The 25,937-nt window shown below is 39.7% G+C and overlaps 1 long non-coding RNA gene across 1 annotated transcript; it reads right to left on the bottom strand.

The window, feature by feature from the left end:
- Positions 1-133: 133 nt before the first annotated feature.
- LOC123819835 lies at positions 134-24,002 on the bottom strand. The gene is made up of 3 exons (XR_006785861.1): positions 23,804-24,002; positions 18,914-19,000; positions 134-252 (listed from the first exon to the last, which is right to left on the bottom strand). It is a non-coding gene; the product is annotated as an uncharacterized LOC123819835 (long non-coding RNA).
- Positions 24,003-25,937: the final 1,935 nt, after the last annotated feature.

The raw sequence follows: 25,937 nt of genomic DNA, 5'->3' as shown, positions 1-25,937 counted from the left end.
CTGTCAGGATGGCCTTACCTGTGAGCCTCCTTGGGACATGCCTCCTGAGCATCATGCCTGCCCTCACCTGAAGACCTCTTTTGTATATGAAGAATGGGTTCTCCTGGATGCTGGTCTGGGTCCAGGGCGCTTTGTATGTGCATGTCATCTGTTCCACAGGAAGACACTTGGAGGAGTCAGCTGGGAATACTGCTTCTTTATACCTCATTGCTTCAGCTGGTCTCTTAGATCCCTTGGAGCAAAATGTTGGCACTGGAGAATCAGGGAGAGGAATTTAATTTATTTTCTCACTATGTATGCTGACTCTAACCCCCACTGCTGTTCACCACCTTACCCACATGGTGTATTTGTTTATATATATATATGTACATAAAGAGGTCACTTGACATCCTCCTCTCTCCTTTCTAGTAGCACGAGGCTTTGAATAACAGCAATAAGGGAGTATTTTCACAGATGGAAGCACACTCCTGCACAAACTAGCCAGTAAAAATTTAGTATTCTGGTGAAATCTGAATGGGTTGGAGGTATTGTCAGTGAATTGTCTGATACTTGGGCATTTCACTTTTCTGTGAAAGAAAGGAAAAGAGAAAGCTAAAACAAATGCCCTTGCATCTTTTTTTTAAAAAAAGGGAAACAAGAATATGCAAAACTAGAAATTATTAAGAACTGTTTTCCCTCCCCTTAAGCTCAGGGATATTCTCTTTTCTAAAGCTGCGTATATAATTTTGTAGGTTAACTTACTCTCTGTCAGATCCACTGGGGAAAGATGGGTTTCTGATTGAGACCTGCTTTGCAGGTGATTGCTTCATTCCAGTACAGAGTTCCAGTGGCTTAATGAATGCACTGTCTATTTTAAGTACAACCTGAGAACCTGTAATCATTCTGGAGGCCAGAGGGAAGGGTCCCTGGGAGCTGTACCTTACACTACATTTTGGGGATCAGTCATTTCCCTTTCACACTGTCAGGGTTGCCTGACCTTTGCGCTTTTCATGCAAGCAGGAGCACCTCCTTTTCCTTTTCATAGAGTGTTCCAGTCTATCAGCAACAAACATCCTTGGTTTGAAAAAATCCACCTTTATCTTACACCTCACCTTACATTAGCTGGTTTGCTTTTTAAATCAACACTTCTGCACTCTTAGCTTATACTTCAGGGGAAACGTTGCCCAGGCACAGGGGGTGTAAAGCCAAGGATTTAGTTTGCCAAGGATCATATCTGATTCTTGTGTGATTTGCACAAGGGCTAATTTGTACCCCTTTTATTTGGTTTTAGGGATGGCGGAAGGTAGGAGATTGGGTGATCTCTTTGATTGGCAGTGAGGATAAAATGTGAATGCTCTTTTCAGGGCTTGACTGCTGTATCCTACTCTGCAGATCAATAGGGATCTATCCGTCCTGAGTCTGGTTCTGTGTTCAGCTGTGGAAAGAGGCAGCTTGCCTGTCCAAGGGTCCAAGTAAAGGGTGTTAATTCAATGGTCAACTATTTGTTACCTGGAATGGAACTTGAAAATAAAGACATTTTGATTTCAAATTTCTGTGCTGTGATTTTTTCTTTCTTTCCTTTTTAGAGAAAAATCACCAGAATAACATTGAAAAAGATGAACTCCTGGTCAAAGCTCACTGTGGGAATGCTTGCATGCAAATACCGAAGTGATAATCTTGATTTGAAGTGACTCATGACCATAAAAGGGTGGTGTATTCATTCATTTATTTGGTCAGTTTTTTTCAACAGATAGTTGCCTTATCTGTATCATGTGAGTGATGAGGATGCAATAAACATAACACTTCTTTGCCGCCAAAGGTTTATATCTTCCTTCCTTCCCTTCTTATCTTCTTCTTCCTCTTACCCTGCCCTTTCTCCTCCTCTACTTCCTTCTCCCCTCCCCCTCTTTCTCCTCTACCACCTCTTCCTCCTCCTCCTTCTCTCTTCCAAGTTTGAATTTCTGGTTAGTGCTAAAAAATTTGACCTCTGGGCAAATTTTGAATCTGAATGTGTATCATACCCTGTCTGCCAGTGGACTGTAATTTCAGACTGGGATAAGAGAATTAGGGCAAATAAGAAGATAAAGGAAGTGGTTTTCGGAACCACTGAAGAAAGATGGACTGTATGCTCCTTGCATGTGCACAAAGCCCATTATTTCAGATGGGACCTGAACCTGGGGACCAGAGAAGCAGCCAGGTCTCAGAGCGTTTTCTGAAGGCATCCTGTGCACAGGCTGTGCATTCCTGAGTGACTTCGGCCCCACGGCATGTTAAAGCTCTGACAGCTCTAGGGAATGAGATCAGATACAATTTTGGGTGTGTCTTGCCCTGCTATTATTTTCTCGGGTTTTGTAAAAAAAAGTACTTGATGACTAATACTTTCCCCCAAACCATTTATTCAAGTTTTCCTTTTTTTTTCCTATTTTGGTGGCTCTTGCTTTAGATGAGATCGATCACCCAGGTTCTTCAAGTCATGACATAGCTGCCCCCACCGTGGCTTGTCTTTCCCCATCAGTCACCAGCAACCAGCACAAAGCACGGCACCTAAGCTTTCAGTCATTTGCTGAAATAATAAAATCTTCATCTGACAAATTTTATTCACTAGGTGATAAATCAGATTTGCATTTTTAATCTAGAAGGGAATGATCACCAGTTCCTTAAGACCCAACACAGTTCTTTTGATCTCTCTTTCTTTTAATTTTCCAGGAAATAGCTTTTAACAACCTATACCTTGTCTATTGAATTCTGTACCAGTTCCTGCCCTTATCGTCAGGGCGATAATACCACAGTACAGTCCCTCTTACTGGTGACTGTTGAAATGAGATGATAACTTCCCAGAAACTGCCTAGAAATAATCATCACTTTATTACCCTTTGAAAAGAAGATTGATAGAAAAGTCATTTGAAAGATGGTTAATTGCCATTCTCTCGTACAATTTCTTTACTCACATCTCTCCAAAGCATGAGAAGGGGCGGATTACTCTCTGAGGTCGGAATTTGAAGGCTGTGTGTTTGCCTCTTTGAAGTCTTCATATTTAATTTTCTGTAGTCATTTCTTGGGCAATTTTCTAAGAAACTAGTTGCAGCTAATTTATCATAAGTTAAAGTCAAATGACAGAAAAGATTTTTTTCCTTAACAGCATTTTATTCCATAGAGGCTAGCTTCTGAAGGAAAATAAGACTTAAATAGCATTTCAAATCTCCAGCCACACGGGTGGATACACAGAATAGAAGGGGTTCTGAAAACCACACTGGTTTGTTATTTAGCACAGTTATTAATTTTGACTTTTCTTTTTAGAACATGATATACAGATAAAATATATTTTTTGTGAAATTCCCTCCTAAAAATAATTAGTTAAGTTGCCTTGTTTTCAAAGAGAGATTCTTAGTTCTCAAGGGATAACAAATGTCATCTCTATTGTCAGCAGATGTTGGTATAATGTTATATAATTCATTTAACCTTTCTTTTAATCCCTAATTCTGAAATGGAGATGAGATACTTACCTTTTCAAATAAAGGTGAACAATAATAAGAGAGCATTTATAAACTCCTTTGAGAATCTCATGTAAGAGGCTTCTTGTGAGTATGGGATCCAGTTCAATAAATAATAAGGGTTTTCATTTTTGATACTATGTGATCTTTATTTAATGTTTACAGAGGATGCTCAGTGGACCTGTCTCAGTATAAACACAGAAGTAGTTTCTGCTATTTCTCCCTTTCCCAGGGGAATAAGCTCATATCTCCCTTTCTGTTTTGAAACTTAATTAAATAGTTCAAAATCAGGACATTCACCATTTCACGGTGTTTCCTATTTATTTTGTTTTTTGATGGACTTAGGTTTTCTCAGCTAATTTCTTTTGCCAATCTTCTGCCCAAAGAAAGTTTTCCACAAGCAGTAAAGCCCAAAGCCTGTGCCATCATTGGTGACACTTTGGGGTATGAAGAGAGAGCAGGTTTAGAGCCCTGATGCACGTAAAGCTTGATGTTTTACAACAATGATAATGGCGAGTTAAATTTTGTCAGTATATGGCTGACAAAATAATTAGTAATGAGAAAATTTTGGCTTATGGCTTGTCAGCATTTTTCAGCAACTAACTTCCTTTACTTATTTATTATTATTACTTTCATTAATCCTCACATGAGCATATGTTTACTAATTTTAGAGAGAGAGGAAGGAAGAGAGAGAGAGAGAGAGAGAAATATCAATGTGAGATGAACATCTATAGGTTGCTTCCCGTAGCCACCCTGATTGGGGACTGAACCTGCAACCAAGGTATGTGCTCTGACCAGTGATCAAACCTGCAAACTTCTGCTGTACCGAACAATGCTCTAACCAACTGAGCCACCTGGCCAAGTCAGCAACTAACTGCCTTTAGAATTATTTTTCCCTAGTGATTATTTTTTCACTGTGAACCTTTAGAAATTTTATTCCCTAAAATACTCATAAGGTCATTGTATTATGTATTATGGTAGACTAGTGACTGTCCAAATGTGGACCTAAGGATTTCCTCATTGAGGGGCTTGGGGAATCATCATGGCATCATGTGGTTACACTTTGGCTTCTAGTGAATCATTTTTTTCTGTATCCTGTTGTTCACCAAGTAAGAGGTCACAGAAACTAGGCATGGCTTAGTTACCAAAAGAAACTCTTAGTGTGTGTTATGGATTGAATTGTGTTTTCCTGTAATTAATGTGTTGAAATACGAACTCCCAGTACCTCAGAATATTGCCATATTTGAAGATCAGGTCTTTAAAGATGATTAAGGTTAAATGAGGTCAGTAAGGTGGGCCCTGATCAAGTAGGACCGATCTCCTTAAGAGAGGAGGTGAGTAGGACACACTCACATAGAGATAGAAAATGATGTGAAAGACATAGAAAGAAGGGGGCTGCAAGGCAAAGAAAGATGCCTCAGAAGAAACCAGACATGCCAACACCTTGATCTTGGACTCCCAGACTCCAGAACTGTGAGGAAATAAATCTGTCTTATTTAAGTTACCTAGTCTGTGCCACTTCATGAAGGCCCTAGAAAACTGTTGCAGTGTGTTGCCAGGTTTTAGAATTCCCTACTCACCCCTGAAATTTTGTAGGTGGGGAGTTGGGGAGCAGAGACGCCGGTAACAGCAGTGGAGAGGAGAAGGAGTAAGGTGCCATCACCTGCTGTGGGTGAGGACAGAGCATCACAGGTGGTGGCAGGAGTGGTGGATTATTTTCCCCAGGGAGTAGAGAGTGGTGTGTTCTGGAAGATCACATGATTGTTGCTGATAAAAACAAACATGGGTAGTGTGGATACTTTAATTATGTTAATTTTTCCTATCCATGAACACATATGTTCTTCCATTTATTTGTATATTCTTCAATTTATTTCACCAGTGTCTTATAATTTTCCAAGTATAGGTCTTCTACATTCTTGGCTAAATTTATTCCTGGGTACTTTATTCTTTTTGAAGCAATTGTAAATGTGATTGTTTTCTTAATTTTCTTTTCTGTCAGTTTGTTATTGGCATATAAAAATGCAACTGATTTCCAAAAATCTTGTATCCTGTTACTTTGATGAATTCATTTATCAGTTGTAGTAGTTTCTTGGTAAAATCTTTGGGGTTCACTATATAGTATCATGTCATCTATAAATAAGGACAGTTTTATTTCTTCCATTCTATTTGGATGCCTTTTATTTCTTCTTCTTGTATTGCTGTGGCCAGGACTTCCAGTACTATGCTGAATAAGAGAGGTGAAAGTGGATATCCCTGTCTTGTTCATGATCTTAGGGGAACACTTGTAGTTTTTGCCTGTTGAGTATGATGTTGGCAGTGGATCTGTCATATATAGCCTTTATTATGTTTAATTAGGTTCCCTCTATTTCCACTTTGCTGAGAGTTTTTATAAACAGGTGCTGGATTTTATCAAGAGCTTTTTCTGCATTCATTGATATGATCATGTGGTTTTTATCCTTCATTTTGTTTATGTGGTGAATCACATTTATTGATTTGCAAAACTTGTGCCTTCCTTGCATTCCCAGAATAAATCCCACTTGATCATGGTGTGTGATCTTCTTGATGTATTGCTATATTCAGTTTGCTAATATTTTTTTGAGGATTTTAGCATCTATGTTCATGAGTGATAGTGACCTATAATTTCTTTCTTTGTGGTGTCTTTATCTGGTTTTAGAATTAGGATAATGCTGGCCTCAAACAATGAGTTTGGGAGCCTTCCTTTCTCTTGAATTTTATGAAATAGTTTGAGAAGAAGAGGTGTTAGTTCTTCTCAGAGTGTTTGGTAAAATTCACCTGTGAAGGCATCTGGTTCAAGGCTTTGTTTGTTGGGAGTTTTTTGATTATGCTTCAATTTCATTAGGTATAATCTATCTGTTCAGCTTCTTTGATTCTTCCTGATTTATTTTTGGAAGATTGTATGTTTCTAGGAATTTATCCCAACACAGTTCCTATCAAGATTGCAATGACATATTTCACAGAACTAGAACAAATATTTCAAAAATTTTTATGGAATGACAAAAGGTCCTGCATAGCAACAGTGATCCTGAGAGAGAACAAAGTTGGAGGAATCATTATTACCTAATATTAAACTATACTACAAGGCCACAGTAATCAAAACAGCCTGGGACTGGCTTAGAAACAGACACATAGATCAATGGAACAGAATAGAGAGTCCAGAAATAAACCCACACATTTATAGTCAATTAATATTTGACAGCGGAAGCAAGCATATACAATGGGCTAAAGATAGTTTATTCAATAAATGGTGCTGGAAAAATTGGAAAGATACATGCAGAAAAGTGAAACCAGACCACCTTATACCACACACAATAATAAATTCAAAATGGATCAAAGACTTCAATGTTAAACCTGAAATAATAAAAATCCTAGAATAAAACAAGCAGCAAAATTTTGGACATTGCTTGTAACAACTTTTTTTTAAATCAAGTATATCTCTCCAGGCAAGGGAAACAAAAGAAAAAATAAACAAATGGGACTTCATCAAACTAAAAAGTTTGCACAGCAAAGGAACTCATCAACAAAATAAAAAGACAACCACAAAATGTGAGAACATATTCACCAGTAGACCTGATAAGGGGTTGATATCCAGAATTTACAAAGTACTTACAAAACTGAATGCCAAAAACCCAAAATAACCCAATTAAAAAATAGGCAAAGGACCTGAATAGACACTTGTCCAAAGAGGACATACTGATGGCCAATAGACATCTGAAAAGATGCTCAATATCACTACTCATCAGAGAAATGCAAATAAAACCCATAATGAGGTACCATCTTATACCTGTCAGAATGGCTATCATTAATAAACCAACAAACAACAAGTGTTGGTGAGGATGTGGAAAAAGGGGAATCCTTTTGCACTATTGGTGGGAGTGTAGATTGGTGCAGCCACTGAGGAAAGCAGTATGGAGATACCTCAAAAAATTAAAAATGGATCTACCTTCAGACCCAGTGATTCCACTTTTGGGAATATATCTGAAGGAACCTAAGACACTAATTTGAAAGAACCAAAACACTCCTATGTTTATTGCAGAGTTATGTACAATTGCCAAAATATGGAAGTAGCCCAAGTGTACATCAATGGATGAGTGGATAAAACAACTATGGGTCATTTACAGGGTGGAATTCTACTTGCTCATAAAAAAAGGAGAAAATTTTACCCTTTGCAACAGTATGGATGGATCTGGAGAACATTATGCTAGGAGAAATAAGCCAGTCAGAGAAAGACAAATGCCATATGATTCACTCATATGTGGAATCTAATGAACAAACTGAACTAACAAGCAAAACAGAGACAGACTCATAGATGGAGAGCAGATGACAGCTAGTGGGGGAGCTTAGAGGGTGGAAGGATTGAGCAAAAAGGAAAAAGAAATCATGGACATGGACAATAGTGTGGTGATTGCTGTGGGGGGTGGTGTAAGAGGACTAAATGGTAATGGAAAAATATAACAAAGATTAAACAAAACAAAACAAAACAAAACAAACATAGCCTGGGCTTCATGAGATTGGATGTTTGCCTACTGTTAAAGGACTTCAGGAGACCTTTTGGGGGACCGGGTAGGAAGAGTGGTGTAGTCCTTAGTTTTGTACAACTATTCATTGTATATCTTATTCAAGAAATACTTATTGAGCCTTACTATGTGTTATGTCCTTAAACTAAGGTTAGACTTATTAGACAAAATTTAGTTCTGTCTTCAAAGGTCTCTAAGACAAATAGGAATTTACAATATGCTGACCCATCATTGCCCAACAGCAATAATGATTATAATGATAACTTTTATACTATTATTAAAGGTAACACATATTGAGCACTCATTTATTCTAGGGATAAATATGTGCTACATATAATTTCATTCATCTGAACATTAACCTGATGGGCTACATGTATTAGGACCATTACAAAGATTTAAAAATGCTGCTTATAAGTTAAGTGGCTTGATTGAGTCAGCTACCTAAGGAGGAACTGGGATTTAAAGCTTGATCAAATCAGTAATGTAGAGCCTAGCCAGTAGCAAATTTAAAATTTTTTTAGACTTCTGGTCAAGATGGAGGCATAGGTAGATACACTTTGCCTCCTCACACAACCAAAAGAAGGACAACAAAAAATTTAAAAACAGAAAATAACTAGAACTGCTAGAAAGTCGAACTGTATGGAAGTCCAACAACTAAGGAGGTAAAGAAGAAATAGTCATCCAGACTGGTAGGAGGGGTGGAGACAGGCAGCTGGGGTGGAGAGGACTCACAGGAAGGCAGTGGCTGGTGGGCCAGGTGAGGTGGTGGCTGGCAGAGTAGGCAGTCTGACATTTATGTGCTGACAAACCGGGAAGAACAACTAGGGAGCAAGATAGACCCCACAGACCAGGGTTCCAACACTGGGGAATAAAGCCTCAAAACCTCTGACTCAAAAAATCTATGGGGGTTGTGGTGGTAGGAGAAACTCCCAGCCTCACAGGAGAGTTCTTTGGAGAGACACACTGGGTCCTAGAATGTACACAAGCCCACCCACCAGAGTCAGCATGAGAAGGGTCCAATTTTCTTGTGGGTAGTGGGGGAAGTGACTGAAAGTCAGCCAAGAGCTGAGCAAGTAACATTTCTCCCTCGTGGACCCAGCCCCCACATAGAAGCACCACCACATAGCCACGTGGGTTGCCCTGCTCTCGTGAATGCCTAAGGCTCCGCTCCTTACTACATACAGGCTCTCAGAAACAAAAAAAATATGACCCAAATGAAAGAACAGTTCAAAGCTCCAGAAAAGCTACAACTAAGTGACAAAGAGATTAGCTAACTTATCAGATGCAGAGTTCAAAACACTGGTTATCAAGATGCTCCGGGAACTCACTGGGTACTTCATTAGCAATAATGATTATAATGATAACTTATACTATTATTATAGGTAACACGTATTGAGCACTCATTTATCTGGGGATAAATATGTACTACATATAATTTCATTCTAAAAAAGACCCAGGTAGCAATGAAGGTTGCATTATGGGAAATAAAGAAAAATCTACAGGGAACCAACAGTGATGGGAAGGAAACCAGGACTTAAATTAATGGTTTGAAACAGAAGGAAGAAGGAAACATTCAACCAGAACAGAATGAAGAAACAAGAATTGAAAAAAACGAGGAGAGGCTTAGGAACCTCCAGGACACTTTTAAATGTTCCAACATCCGAATCATAGGGGTGCCAGGAGAAAAGGAAGAACAAGAAACTGAAAACTTACTTGAAAAAATAATGAAGAACTTCCCCAGTCTGGCAAAGGAATAGGCTTCCAGGAAGTCCAGGAAGCTCAGAGAGTCCCAAACAAGTTGGACCCAAGGAAGCACACACCAAGGAACATCTTAATTACACTAGCCAAAATTAAAGATAAGGAGAGAATCTTAAAAGCAGCAAGAGAAAAGGAGACAGTCACCTATAAAGGAGTGCCCATAAGACTATCAGCTGATTTCTCAAAAGAAAACTTGCAGAAAAGAAGGGGCTAGAAAGAAGCATTTGAAGTCATGAAAAGCAAGTACCTATATCCAAGATGACTCTATCCAGCTAAGCTATCATTTATAATAGAAGGGCAGATAAAGTGCTTCCCAGATAAGGTCAAGTTAAAGCAGTTCATCATCACCAAGTCCTTATCATATAAAATGTTAAAAGGACTTATCTAAGAAAAAGAAGATTAAAGCTATGAACAGTAAAATGACAAAAGTTGTAAAACAACTATCAATGACTGAACCTAAAACAAAAGCAATGACTGAACCTAAAACAAAAGCAAAAACAAAAAATGAAAACAAACTAAGCAAACAACTAGAACAAGAACAGAATCACAGAAATGGAGATCACATGGAGAGTTATCAGCAGGGAGGGGGAGGGGAAGAGGAGGGGGAAGAATGGGGGAAAATGTACAGGGAATAAGAAGCATAAATGGTAGGTACAAAATAGGGGGGCATTAAGAATACTGTGGGAAATGGAGAAGCCAAAGAACTTATATGCATGACCCATGTACATGAACTAAAGTGGGAGAATGCTAGTGGGAGGGGTGTTGCAGGGTGGAGGGGAAAAAAAGGGAGAAAAATAAGACAACTGTAATAGCATAATTAATAAAATATATTTTAAAATTTAAAAAATTAATAAAATTTTTATTTAGTTTTAAAAGTTGTATTTAGTTTTAGACAGAGGGGATGGGAGGGAGAAAGAGAGAAACATCAATGTGTGGTTGCCTCTCTTATGTCCCTTCTGGGGACATGGCCTGTAACCCAGGCATGTGCCCTGACTTAGAATCGAAGCCACAACCCTTTGGTTCACAGGCCAGTGCTCAGTCCACTGAGCTACACCAACCAGGGCAGCAAACTTAAAATCATTAGAGCATGAATCCCTATCATGGTTTGAAATGCAAATTTGAAAATTAGGTTCTAACAGGCCATGAGATGAGAAAATCCAAACTGGCATATGTACCATGTTACCTTGTATCCTCTCTGCATCTGTCAGTGTCAAGGAAATCTCTCCTGCACAGTTAATGGCCATTTATAGACCGTGAGCCCATGGTGGAGCCACTCCCTCTTGACACTGTCACAAAGTGAGTGTAAGATGATGAGTGAGTTCTTAGGCTTCTGGCATGGTATCTGCCAGTGATTTTTTCTGCCTCCACTTGCATATCCACCCTCTTTCTGTTGCCTTCCTAGATGATTAGATATTTGTTGTTCAACACAACTAGCTATTTAATAGCATCTAGTGACCTTCCAGTTTACCAATTTATATTGAAAAGTAGAATCTATGCAAACTACAAAAATTTATCAGCCTGACCATTACACTGTGTCCTTGGAGGACATGGAAGCTGGATTGTAATCAGAGGGTTGCTTGAAGTGCATGGAATCAGAACAAAGGGAGTGAGATAAATCAAATATTTAATGGTGTCAGGCTAAGACGTCCTGTTTCATCCCATCTTCTCCAGTGGGATGGGCCTGCCTGTGTGAGTGGAATACCCAAAGTACAGTACTCCAGACTGACTCCAAAGGAAGCAACAGAATTTCAAGTGATGCTTAGGTCACCCTTGAGAAATATGGACCATATGAGAAGATATTTTTCTCTTCTGTCCTTCCTCCCTCTGTCCCTCTGTCCCATTCTCCTTTTCTCCTTTCTTTTCTTTTCTTTTCTTTTCTTTTCTTTTCTTTTCTTTTCTTTTCTTTTCTTTTCTTTTTTCTTTTCTTTTCTTCTCTTCTCTTCTCTTTTCTTTTCTTTTCTCTTTTCTTCTTTTCTTTTCTTTCTTTTTTCTTTTCTCTTCTCTTCTCTTTTTTCTTTTCTCTTCTTTTCCTTCCTTCCTTCCTAAATTTTTCTTTCTCTGATTTCCTATTGCTGTTACATCTCTTTATACTACACTGACTGAAAATGTGGACTAAGAAAAAATTAATTTTACACGTAAGGTACTATTTTCCCCCAAAAACATAGAACTAGAAAATCTGTGAGCTGAAAGGATAGCTGAAAGCAATGACATCCAAATAGATGTGCTTCATCCAAAGTTAATATAACTATTGTCAGAGGAGGGACTAGAACTCAGCTGCTAAGTGACCAGCATTTATCTTAATAATGACTGAATTTGTGTATTAAGGTAAATAATATCCTCTTGTATTAAAATTCTCTGTTTCCCTAAAAACTATGTAGATGTTTCTGTGACTAAAATTGTAACTTGGAAGTTTTTATAAGCTGTCATTGAGATAGTCAAATGAGATTTAATTGTCTATGCTTTTCAGTGAGGCTAATTCACAAGATATGTGATTTCAGAATTCTAGTTGTAAAATATGAATGCCAATTAATGATTTTAATAATTTTCTTTGCTTATTTGTATGTATACATGTGTAATGTGTGTTTATATAAATGGAAAGTAGTTATTTGAATATCAACTTTGGGTGAACATTGAAGATTCAAATGAAAAGACTGTAAGACTTGGATTTCAGTGACTGTGTTACATATTTCATGTCATTTAAGAAGATTTATGATTCTATCCTATTGTCACCAAAACCCTTCTTAGGCCTGTGACTTGCCTTGAAGTTTCCCAGAGAGGCCTATCTGGAACAGTAGAAAATTCATTATTCCTTGGAGCTACAGGGATTTTGGTTTGAATTGAAGTTCTGCTACTAGATAGTTTGTGACCTTGGACAACCTGTTTAACCTCTCTGAACCCAGTTTATCATCTGAATATGGCAGGATAGTTTGTTTACATATTGACATGTGTTTGTTCTTGTTGTTCTCCATCCCAAGAATGTAGGTGGGTGCCTTTGTCTCAGGATGCTAATGACTTACTGCAGAAATTGCAAGGCCCATGAAGAATTGTGGGAAATTGATGGGTGCTGGACCTTGGCATTGATGGGGGAAAGGAAGCCTACCCTGGAAAAGAGAAGTGAGATTCATTCCTGGAGACAGAGAAGAAGATGATGTTTTGTGTAAGAGGTACAGAGCTTGTTAAGGGCTAGTTGATGGATATCATGAGAACTGACTAAGAGCTATGGCCTGAGAAGTCACAGGGAGAAATACACATCTGTGCTGGTCATGGATCAAATGGAAGTTCCTGCCTTTGAGGGGATCACATAGGCTTGGGACCACGGCCCAGTGGCCTAAAGTTTAGGAGCCCTTCCCTGTTTCTAAGTGCTCAGTGAACAACCTTTGTTCTTAAATGTTTTATGATTGAAAATATTACTGAGATGGACTCTGTTGTCATTTTAAAGAGAGCAGACCTCTATCTAGATTTAGAAAAATAAGGTAATGTGCCATTTCTTGCACCTGAGTGTGGTAGAGTGAATTCATTTCTGTAACCTAATGTTCACGAAGCAGGGTTATTCTTCAAGTTAGAGATAATGCACAGAGAGCACTTAGAACAGGGTAAGACACACAATAGGCACACTGAGAATTATTAATAATTATTATTTAAGATAATTGTATTTAATAACCAAAACAATTTCCAGTCCACAATTGCTGGAGCTGGATCTGCTTTTTTCCTTTTTAAAGAAATTACTTTTAGAGCAATTTGAGGTTTACAGTAAAATTGAACAGAATATATAGGGATTTTCTCTATACTACCTGCCCCCACACATGCACAGCCTCCCCCATTTGGTTCTCTTTTTTTAAAAAAAATTTTAATTGTATTTTTCCCATTACCATTTAGCCCCCTTATACCTTCTTCACTTCCCACAATGCTTCTCTTTTCAAATAAAGGACTAATAGTTCATGACATTGAGCCTAGAATGCCAGAATTGAAAGGGTCCTTTATTAGGGGAGGCTGGACAACAACAATGAATAGACACCAAAATGTGATGACTTGAAATACTAGACATTTACTTCTTGCTTACTCTGCAGTCTAGGACAGTCTGGGGTGACTGGTTGGGTTCTTTGCTCTACACAACAGTCTTTCTGTGGCCCTGGCTGATGGTGGTTCTGCCCAATGTGACAGACAGGTACTAAGGTTGCCCTTTGGGATCTGCAGCCCCATCGCCAGGAGGGGAAAGAAATATGAGGGGAGGAGAACACATGGGAAGGTTATGGGCCGGCCTTAGAAGTGGCATTCCTGTTTATGGACCGTTGCTGGAACACCATTAATAACAAGCGCATGCCTATGTGCCAAAGAAGCTGGGACATGGAATCTAGCAATGTGTCCAAGAAAGAGAGAAAGGAGTTTTATGAACAACTAGCAATCTCTGTTAAATTAAGGATTATCTACTCTGGTCCAGTTCCTCATTTGATTGTAGGTCTGAAAGATGGAAGAGTATTCTTTGGTATGGCTTTGGAGAGTGGGTTTTTTTCTTTCTATAGAAATCTTTAATAAAAAGTTCTCCTTATTTGGGATATGGTATACTTTTGACTGACTCTCTATATCTCTCACTGGACAGACATCAGGTATATTCTCTTATTTTCTTGTAATTTATTTATGATGTTAAAATCTGCTGGAATGAGAGTTGTCTTTATTGATCACTGTTAATTTGATGACAGCTACAAAAAATGTCCATTGTAACTTTCCTTTCACTGCTTGACCCCCATGCATTTCCCCCCCCTCACTATCTGTCCAAGCATCACGTGAAATCAAACATTTCCTGCCCTCGTTTCTGAATTGCGTACAACCAGCTAGCAGGCATATAAGCAAGGAGGTAAGAATAGAAATTTACACAAGGAGCCTATTAATACACTATACAACTGAGGGTCCTGTGGAGAATGTTAGTTCATTTCCTACACTGAATGGCCATGCTCACTGTAAATTTCCATCATGGCAAGAGCTAAGATGGAGGACGGCAACATGGATATACACAAGAGATGGGAATTGACTAAATTTTATGAAGGGAGTTATGCACCTTTTCCACAAAGTAGAAGACATTAAAGGGTACTCCAACTTTAAAGCTTGGTTACATAAACTTGGAAATGATTTTTAAGAGTCATCTTGGATTATTTCTTGAAAGGAAGTGGTTGGAGGAGTTGAAAGATTTTAATGAAATATTTCAATTTATCCAAATTTACAATTGAAGACATTTCTGGAGGACTATTATGAAAATTTATGATCTGCTCCCTTTAAGTCCCCTAAGAACTGTGGCAGAGCATAGGCAGACTAGACAGAACATGTGACCTTTCGTAACCGCACCCCGTCCAGTGGCTGCCCAATTTCTTTATTGGTTCAGTCACTGATGTATTGATTTATCTAAGATTCATTAAGTGCCTAGCATTTGCTAGGCACAGTGCTGAGATTAGCAAGGTGGGTACTCACAGGTCCTGGGATGACAGACATGTAAAACAACCTCATTGGCCCAAAAGCCACAATTGAGGCATTTGCAAAAATGCTTTTGAAGTTTACAGAAGAAAGAATTCCCTTTCTCAAGAGAGAAGGGAAGGTTTCATAGAGAATGGTGAGAAGGAATTCACCTGGTGGAGGAAACAGCAGCTGGGAGAGATGTTTGGGACAGGAGGTTAGTTGTGTGGCTAGTTCCTACACACATATTGAAGGGATAAGGTAGGAGGTGGCAAGTGATGAGGATAGGTAGACTGGGTAAATTTGTTAAAAGAGTTTCATGTGCAATAATTTTAAGAACTTAAGTTTTATCATCAAGCTAGGGAGGTGAGGAACTGTTCTAAACATAATAAATTCTGGGCTAATTAATTCATTAATTCAGAGAACACTTATTAATCATCCATTGAGTATAAGCTGCTTGGTTTTAGAAGTCTATCAGAACATGATGTAGGACCAGCCCGTAAGGAACTTACAGTTTGTTGAGTGATTACAACTAGTGCAGGTGGCTCCAGGGGCTTGGGGAAGGACTTTAATTGCTCCTACCATCAACCCATTCCAAATTCACTTTATATCACCATTAGCATTATCATTGCCTATGATGTGGCTGATGAAATTTTTCTCAATATTATGTTAAGTATGTTTTGGCAAGTGCTGTTATTTTATTGATCTATAATATAAAACTTATATAAAAACAATGTCCTTAGTATATAAGCAAGAAATGATCCCTCATCCACCTGTTTGATCAGATAGCCCCCTCACCTCCCCTGCCCCGTACAGGAAGTCTGGAACAGCCAACAGTGACAGGTTTTACTGTATACTGAGGTGAGGTGCCCTACTAGGTCTGTACTAAGGGGCACATGGACCCAAATCAATTGCTAGAGTATAAGGAGGTGTGTGCAGAAGGTACATGCAGAGGTTCTTCTTTTTCACTTTTTTAAAAGATTTTATTTATTTTTAGAGAGGGGGAAGGGAGGGAGAAAGAGGGAGAGAGACATTGATGTGAGAGAGAAACATTACTTGGTTGCCTCTCACACACCCCCAACTGGAGACTGAACCCACAACCTGGGCATGTGGCCTGGCTTGGAATTGTACCAGTGACTTTTCACTTTGCAGGACGATGCCCAACCGAGCCACACAGGTCAGGAGGTGCAGAAGCTCTGTTGTGGGTACTTAATGTGCATAGCGAAGGGAGGTTTCCCAGAGGGACTCAAGGCAGCACTGAGCCATAGGGAATGAGCAGACTTTGGAACAAAGGATGGGGAAGGGCATTTCTAGCAGAGGGCTTGCTGGGGAACAGGAGTAAGGTTTGATTTGACAGGAGTGTTTCAAGTGTTTCAGACCGACTGCTGTGTTTGCTCTGCAAAGTGGAAGTTGGAGACTGAAGGTTGGAGAATGAAATGATCACTGTGATGAATAAAAAGTGTTGAAGACAGTGTTTAGGCTCATTTGACCTATGTCTATTCCTTGATAACCATCTAATGGATTTAGGTGAGCTGTGGGGAGAGAAAGGAAGCCCACTTTTATTATTATGACTCATCATAGCTCTCTCATAAATTATGTTCTTGCTCCAAGAATTCTCGTAAAACAGTGAAAATCATTACCCCAGTATAAACTTCCAAATAGTTCTTTGGCCATAGTCTACTTTTCAATGCTGTTGGCATCTTTTATTTTTTTCTGACCAGCATGTCCTGGTCTGAGAAGTAGGCAGTTGCATTTTTGGACCTGGTGGATTTCCCTCAGGCCAAGGGGACCACGTGGGTTAGAAAGACACTAATTTTCACTGAACCTAAAGGTCTGAACTTGTAATTTAGGAGAAGCGTGTGGAGGAAAACCACTAGAAAAATGTAGGTATGCTTGATTTTAAAAGACAGAAAGTGGTCTTGCCCCCATTTAATTTTTAGAGGAAGCAATGAAAGCTGAAGATTAAAGGTTCTAGCAGGGAAACAATATTTCAGCCCACAAGACGGTTTCTCCAAGTGCCGTGGACCGTTGGCCCTCCCTGCGTTGGGGTCATCAGGCACACACTTGATCTAGGAGTGGACTCCTCATACTTGCTCTGGTCATGGTACAATTTACACTTACACTTCTTTCTTTTAATCAAGGCAAGACTAAATCAAGAATTTACCTGAAACAGTGAAAAGAGATGCAGTGAGAACTGTTCTTAATTTTGGCATCAACTTTCCTGACCATGGAAAATGTCCTAACCTGACACTGCCTTGCAGTAGATTTTCTTTGCCTACTGATATTCACTGATGGACCTTATCAAACATTTGTGGGCCACGTGCCCGATCCGTGTGTCCCTGACTTCTGCCTCTGCTGAAAGCAACTTCTAAAGCACGAGCAAAATTTTAAATTATGTATCTCTCAGTAAGTACTTTTGTTTTGACCCCCTGCGGAGAAGTGTTTCATTGGGTTTTGGAGAATTAGCTAGTAACTCTGTTGGTTTCTGGGGGAGGGAGGCTTCTACTGCCTGGGGCTCCCCTCAAGGCCACTTGCCTACCTGGGAAAGCTGCTTTGTTCCCTTTTTTCTGGGAAAAAGGCTGGGTAAGATCAGGCAGCACCAACAGCACCTGTCCCTCTCTTCTGACACAGAAAGCTTCCATGCCTTCTCATCTTATTTTGGACCCCTCAGGTAAAGTAACCTCCCCCTGGTTCAGCCGGTTCAAGACCCTCACCCAGCCTCCATCCTGAGCCTCCCAGCCCCAGCTAGGATTTGAACTTGTGGTCCCGAGAGCAGGATGGATTAGTGCTCAGGGCTCCCACGCTGACTCTATCAAAGCTCTCCTCTGCACATCACCATTATGTGAATGGCTCTGTTAACCAAACCTATTATCTTTCCCCCTTGGTTTTCAAGTTGAGAAAGGGAAAGCAACTTCTTTAATGGGCCACAGATTGATGATTAACATTTTACATGTCCCTGCTGCTAAGTGAAAGAACTGCTTTGTGGACAGTGAAAATGCCTAGGAGAAGGAAGCGGGAGTCAACTTGGTTTATTAAGTTGTGCTGCTTCATTAATCACAATCTTTTTTTTTATGGCAGTGCTTAAAGGCCCATCCATTGTACTTCTCGGGAATGGGGCAGATCAAACACAAGTGCTTTTAGTGCACCTTTGACATCTGGCATAGCAGCCGGCTATCTGCGATATTGCTCTCAAGCAGTGTGGGGAGCTGCATTTACTGTGACCATGCTGGCCCTTCTGATTTAAGCTTCTGCAGAGGGCAATGAATTACCTTAAAGGAGCTCCACTGCACAACTCTAAGTTTTATGCCGGACCCCTGCCAGCTTCCCCACTTTATGAGTATGAACAATCAGACAATTGAACTGATTTGACTTTGCCACTCCTGGAGTTTCATTGCCTTGAACCTGGGGATGTAATGATGGCAGTGCCATGCTAAGTGCCGCTCTGACTAGCAGCAGTGCCTGCTGCCCATTCAAGTAGGGCACCCATCCTTGTTAGCTGAAAACTGCTCTGATTTGCAGCAAGGGGGAAAATAGATCCTGTGCAATCAGATTAACTCCACTCTGAATGTTATTTTCATTTAACACTGTGGAATCAGGCAGTGTCCCAATTTCTTTTTCCCCCCAGTGGAGTTTCATAGCACTGGTGCAGAAGGCACCCGCTAGGTCCTAATACAGACGGCACACACACACACACCCATGTAAACTCACCTGCATAACACACGTGTGCACCTAGTTGCAGACAGGCTCAGGCTCAACAAGTATCGTCAGAAAAAGAGCATCTGGTCCGGGCATAACCTGAGAGCGAGTAATTTATAATGTTTAAACTTCATGTCAGTACGTACATATTTCAGCTCTTCCTGTGAAACTGAAGACAAGCATTAAGGTTTCATTGTTACACTTTCTATGTCAGAGAACATACTCACTTTCAGATTTTATAAGTAAAATGAATTTCTTCTAACATCCTTTGAAAATACTATTATAATATTTGGAAGAACAATCCAGTGCTCACCATAAAAAAGCCAAAAAATTCAGTGAAGAACCCAAAAGCAAGTACAAGTCACCCATTATCTTACCACTTAGAGATTCTTATTTTAACTTTATCCACATGTCCTGGCTGGTGTGGCTCAGTGGATTGAGTGCTGGCCTGTGAACCAAAAGCGTCGAGGGTTTGATTCCCAGTCAGGGCACATGCCTGGGTTTTGGGCCAGGTCCCCATTTGGGGGCATGCGAGAGGCAACTGATTGATGTTAATGCCACGTATCCTTTTGGTTGCTAAGGCCAAAATTTTTGGAATCATCCTTGATTCTTCCTGTTTATTTTACTTCATATCCAGTTTATTCACAAGTCCTCTCAGCCCTCCCTACAAACTATATTCAGAACGTGATCATTCTTACCATCTCCAGTGTCATTGCTGCTCACCTGGATTATTACAGTAACGTTCATATTGGTCCCCCTAACTCCTGCATGCAATTTGGATGAAACCATATGTTTTAGAATTGTCACATGCTTTTATGTTCTTAAAAAAAGTGACAGTGAGGTATTTTGGAAGGAGCAGATAGTTAAAACCAAATTGGTCTGGATTTGAATCCTAATTGTGATGGCTACTGGTTGTGTGGCCTTAGGAAGTTTACTTAGTCTTTCGGTTTCCTCATCTGTACAGCAGGACTAATAAACAATACCTACCTCCTGGTGACTCTCAGGTAGATTAAGATGATTCATGCTAAGTAACTAGCAACAGTCTGACACAGGAAGTGCTTTGCTATTGCCCGTTCTCAGGCTCCTTCTCATTCATTCAGTTGGAATAATGTCAAACTTCTTCCCACGGCATATAAGACCTTCACAATTGTGACCCAGCATTTTAGACTAGGCACCTCTACCCCCTCACTATATATCCTGTGCTTCAGCTACAGGAAACCGCTCATCTTTCCCCAAACCCACCCTGCCTACCCTCTTCACAAACACATATTCAAGACACCCAGTGGGCCTCCCTCATGCCTTATCACCATCTCACACATTGATACCAACCTCGTTTATCAGATGTGTAAATTTGATGATAATAATGTCATTTTTCCAGCCAACCAAAGGGTTTCCACTGCACCTATCAATGTCCAGACTTCCAAATGGGGCATACAAGTGCCCTCTGTCTCTGCAGATGGAACTCAAGACATTCTTTCCTCACACATCCTCCTTTTGCCTTTACTGTGCTGCCCCTCCTGCCTGGAATCTCTTTCTCAACCTTCTCTTTGCTGGCCAAATCTTACTTACCTTCTTAAAAACACTAATATTCCTTTAGTGATATATAATTTACATAGAGTCAAATGCAAAAATCTTAAACATACACACTAATGAATTTTGACAAATGCATATACTCATAGAACTCTCATCTAGATCGAGATGGAGAACGTTTCCATCACCCCAGGAAGTTTTCTCACGCCTCTTTCTGGGCAAACCTGTCGTGATACTGATTGCTGTTACTGTGGATTATTTTTTACCTGTTCTTGAACTTGTTGTAAATAGAATCACAGCATATACACCTTTTTGTGTCTGACTTCTTCTGCCCAACATGTTTTTGAGATTTACCTATGTCATTGTGTGCATAAAGAGTTTTTTTTATCGCTAAACATGAATATTGTATGCAGTGGTATCTCATGGTTTTAATTTGCATTTCCCTGTGCAGACAATGATAAATACCTTTTCTTACATACAATGGCTTATTTCTCCTTTAAACCGATGTTTTTCAACTGCAGGTTAGTCCAATAGTGAGTCATAAAATCAGATTAGTTGCTTGTGATTTACACGTTAAAGAAAGAAAATAGAAACAGGGTTAAGTATAATAGAAAGTCACACATGGTAGGGATAATTATTGTTTTGTGAAACTTGTTTCTCAGTTATGGTTTGAGCGTTATGTGCAAGTGTGTGCGCACTGACGGCAATGCCATTTGTGAAGAGTTTGAAAAGGGTTTGAAAGCGATTGATTTAAATTTGAATTAACGGTGGCACTTGCTGGGCATTATGAAGGTTGGAGAATGGACTGGGGTAGCGGGTAAGCAAACAGAGAATAAACATCACAACTTTCTTCAGGTAAGTTGGTTTCTACGCATTAGATAAAGCAGCTGCCTCTCCTCATCTTGTTAGATGATCTCATGGAGGAGAGGAACCTTGTCAATCAGCCTGGCCTGAGCTCTTGGCTCGCAAAGCTTTGTGACAGTCCAAACTATCTTCTTTGTTCCTGGTGCCCCCCTTAGTTGAGGGTGTTCCAGAACAAAAAAGGGGAAGGTCACGGTCAGCACCTACATGCATGTTGATTGGAACTTGGGCCCTCAGACAGCAGCAGGAAAAGTACATAGTGAAGCCCCTTCCCGGGAGAAACTGCGAGATGAGTGTTTTCAACGTTCCCTCTGTGCTTGATCTGGATATATAACTGTAGGATCCTGCACACTAACAACCGCTTCTTCGTTTGCCACAGTCCTGTGGAACTTGTGAATGCAAGTCCTCTTGGCTCTCCAAGCCAGAAGACTGAGGGTCCATCCCAAAGGCAAAAACTGGGGCACAGATGTGTGTTTGAGTGCCTTCTGGGGTGACACTGGCAATTTGGCTACAGGCAGTGTGTTACAGGGAGAAGGTGGAGGAGGCACTGCTGGCTTCCTAGTCTCTGGAGAGGATGGCAGTCACCCCGTGTTTGTGAGTATTTCCTCATTCACCTGCTGTGTAGGTGTCGCTCAGCTATTGTCTGAATTTCTCTGAGGAAATTGTTCTGTGTGTAGCTATACAATTAGTATGTCCACGGGAGGCAGTTCACTTATGTCACCATTTGGACTGGAACTCCAAGGGATTTGTTTTTATGAGTCTTTTCTGCTCCTTTGGGGGTCAAGGCAGGAGACAGGCAGGACAGGGTGGTCCCCATGTTTCAGGTGTCCTGGGCCGAGGGGCTGATTCTTCTGCCTGAAACTCCTGCCCTGCCAGCAACCTAGCATTTTTAGATGGTTTTCATGGAAGTTTGATTCAGATCAAAGCTAGATGTTCTTTTAGGTTTTTTTTTTTAAATTTATTTATTCATTTAGAGAGAGAGGGAAACAGAGGGAGAGAGAGGCTGATTTGTCGTCCCGCCCATCCATGTATGCGCTGACTGCTCCCTGTGTGTGTCCTGACCGGGGATGAAGCCCATGACCTTGGCATATGGGGATGACTCCCTGACCAACTGCACTCCCCAGCCCGGGCCTAGGTATTCTTTTAAATATTTTAGGAGTGGTTGGTTACATCACACATCTTTAAAAACAACATTTTAAACCTATATTTATGTAATTTATAATGTCAAACTTAAGACAGTTTTCATTTTTCTTTACAGATGATGAATTTAGTACCTCTGCTTTAAAGATGCATTCTCTACTTTTTAAAAAATCTTTATTAATTTTTTCTGGGATTCTGGGCTGTATCATTTGAAATAAAAACTCTTTTTTTTAGTGTTCAATTTTGTAATAATAAGTGAAGTAAGTACGTAGATTAATCACTTAACTTTTATGATTATGTTTTGAGGTTTATTAAAGGCCGTGTTGTGTTAAGGCTCAGAGTTTGATATTTGGAGCGAGAATGCTGGGGTTCAAATCCTGGCCCCACCAGGATTTGTTGGCTTCTCTCTGTCTTGCCTTCCTCACTGGCAATGGGAAACAATAATAGTAGCTACACCATTGGTTTGCACAAAAAGATTTAAATGAATTTTAATGAGCACCTAGCAGAGTGTCCAGCATATAGCAAGCACTATTAATTGTTATTATTATCATTATTTTAATCTTCTCTTTGTGTTTGGCTTATTCTTCAGTGTTCAGTGGTAGATGTCTTAGAAAAGTGTCTTCTTTACAGATCTGAGAAAGGTATATAATTGCTATCCTTTTGCAATCTTGTATCTTTGAATATGATTTTTTTTTGTTTTTGCATTTTCACCTAGGAACAAACATTGGTGGAATATAAAATTCTTGAGTAAACATTTTTTATTTTTTTCTTGAAACGTCATAAATAGCATTTTATTGTCTTCTAGCATTTATTGCTGCAAAATTTAATGCAAATTTTGTCCCTTGAAAGTGAATTGTTTTATCTTCTTGGATTAATTAGTCAATTCAATAAATATTTATTGTGCTGATTCTATATATAAGAAGATACAGTTCTGTGCTTGAGGTATATAGCAGTGAACCACCTTGTGAGGCTGACAGACTAATTGGAAAGGAGGTGGGAGAAAGACAATAATCCAATTACCCAGAGTTAGCTCATCAGCAAGTTCTAAGGGAACAGTTCTCAGAAGACTGCCTTCACTTCTGACACCAATTGTAAGTTTGGGGTATGTTCAAAATCCTTCCCAGATTTGATAGTTTGCTAGAAGCACTCACAGAACCTGCTAAAGGCTATTACACTCATGGATATGGTTTATTACAGGGAAATGATACAAATTAGAACCAGAAAAAGGAAGAGATGCACAGGGTACAGTTTTAGATGGGTCGAAAGAGGAAGCTTCCGGTTGCCTCTCCCTTCGGTGTCACAGCAGCATTACCTTCCCCTGAACATGGTGTACGACAGTGCGCATGTACTAGGCCAATCAGGAGAGCTCACCTGAGCCTTTGGCATCTGGCGTTTTCTGGGCTCGATCACATTCTTAGCTGTCTTTTAGCCTCCAGCCCCTTGAGAGGTTGGTCAATACCTTGAGTCTCCTGTTCCTCTGGAAGTCAGAACCTATGCGGCGTGGCCCAAAGCCCCCACCATAGATCACATTGTTAGACTTTCTAGTGCCCAAGCCTCCAGACAAAGACCCTTCTATCATGCAGGTCATCCCAGGGGCCTGGAGATCATCTCCTAGCAGCTTAAGGAAAAATCCAGACCTCTGTTTGGGTGAGGTTATTTATTTACTATGAACCAATTAATATATAACAAATGCAATGAAGAATAATGAAGTAGCATGAGGGGGACAGAGGGGAAGGTGGAGGTGGTTCCTGTTGTAGAGAGGGGGGCAGAAAAGGCCTCTCCTGAAGCCTGGAGGAAGACTGGGAGTCAGCCACATAGACATTTGTGGAAGAGCTTTGCAGGCAGAGGGAACTGCAAGATCAAAGGCACTGAGGAGGCACATAGTTGGAAAGGAGCAGAAAGGAGGTCACGTTAGTTAAAGAGTGGAGAGCACAGTACAGTCTCTGGCAGTGGGAGGTGGTGAGTGGCAGGAGAGAAGGTCAGAAGGGCGGGGAGGAAGGCAGATCTTGTGCCTTGTATGTTTGGGATGTTAACTCTCAAGGAGATGGAAGCCACTAGAAGGAGTTGAGCAGAGGAAAGACATGCTGTGACTTGAGTTGTTAAAGGTTTGCTTATGGTCTTGGGCGGAGAATAGCCCGTAGGGAGCTTGGTTAGGAGACCAAGGGGATAGTGAAGGGCAGAGGTGAGAGTCCCTGGAAAAAACTGATAAAATGACGGCACAGACGTACATGTGGTTAAATTCTCCTGCTAACGCTGACACTTGTAGCAGCTCCCACCTCACTGCCTCCCAGAGTCTAACCTGCCACAAGTCTGTTCATTTTACAGGTTTTTCAAAAGGCAACTTTTTGTTTATTGCAGAACTCTGCTTAATTTTGAGTAATTTCTGCTTTTGTCTACATTATTCTTTCAATTTTATTTGTTTTCTTATTTTAATTTCTCCAGCTGAAAATTTAGTTTTATTTTCTAAAATGTATATATGTGTATTCCACAGAGTTCCACGTGGGTGTACCCCATCAGCATGGGTATTTAGTGCTCACATTATCTTTATTTCTGTCATTTGTAATTTAAGTTTTGATTTCCTCTTTCATCCAGGAATTACTTAGAAGTTTACTTTTAAATTTCTAGGTGCTTTTATTTTTATTTCTATTTTTTGGTGGTGCTGGAGATCTTTATTTTGTTGCTTTATTTCTAATTTTTCCATAGCAGTGAGTAACTTCGTTTGGGTTTTTATTGAGAGGTTCTCTGTAACTCAGTACAGTCAATTTTTATGAATGTTCTGCATGTTTGGAAATAGTGTTCATTCTTTGTTTATTGGGTACAGCATTAAATATTTATCTCTTAGATCAAACTTGATAGCTGTGTTATTAAAGTCTTCCCTAAATTTTCTTGATAAAACATCTGTTTGATCTTCTAGGACCTGAGCTCTGTGTGATTTTTGTCCACTGAGGCCTTTTCGGTTTCTCCTTGGAATTCTGAGTTTGCTTTATACACTTCAAAACCACCTTGTTCGGCACGTGGAAAATAGGTGGATATTAAGTCTTCTAGGTGGATTAGTAACTTTTAAAAAAATACTAAGTAGTCTATACTACAATTTTCTTGAATTTTATTTTTGTTTGATTACTATTTCTACATCCTTAAAACAATCTTTTTTGTTAGCATTTATATGGGGAAGCTTTTTTTACTTCTTTATTTTTAATTGTCATTTTGTTTTAGGGCTTTCTTTGAAGACATTTTATATTTAAATCTGATTCGTGCTTCTACCTCTAAAAGGGGAGGTTAACACATCTGTTATAAAGTATCAGTATGCATACACTTATTTTGAGTCACTTTGTTTTCTATCTATTGTCCTTTTTATTCTTTTCTTTTTCTTTCAGAAATGGAGTGTATCGAGTCTTTTTTCTATCTCTTGTTTATAATTTTGTTCATATAGGTTCTGTACTTTTATTGTTAAATTTGTCATTGGAATGTTATAGTATTTATTATTGAAGTGAATGACATTTTTTCC

This window comes from Phyllostomus hastatus, unplaced genomic scaffold, assembly GCF_019186645.2.
Source record: "Phyllostomus hastatus isolate PE091 unplaced genomic scaffold, TTU_PhHast_1.1 phas_contig_34, whole genome shotgun sequence".
NCBI lineage: Eukaryota > Metazoa > Chordata > Mammalia > Chiroptera > Phyllostomidae > Phyllostomus > Phyllostomus hastatus.
Note: the sequence above shows the minus strand (reverse complement) of the source record. Positions and strands in the feature narration are given on the sequence as shown.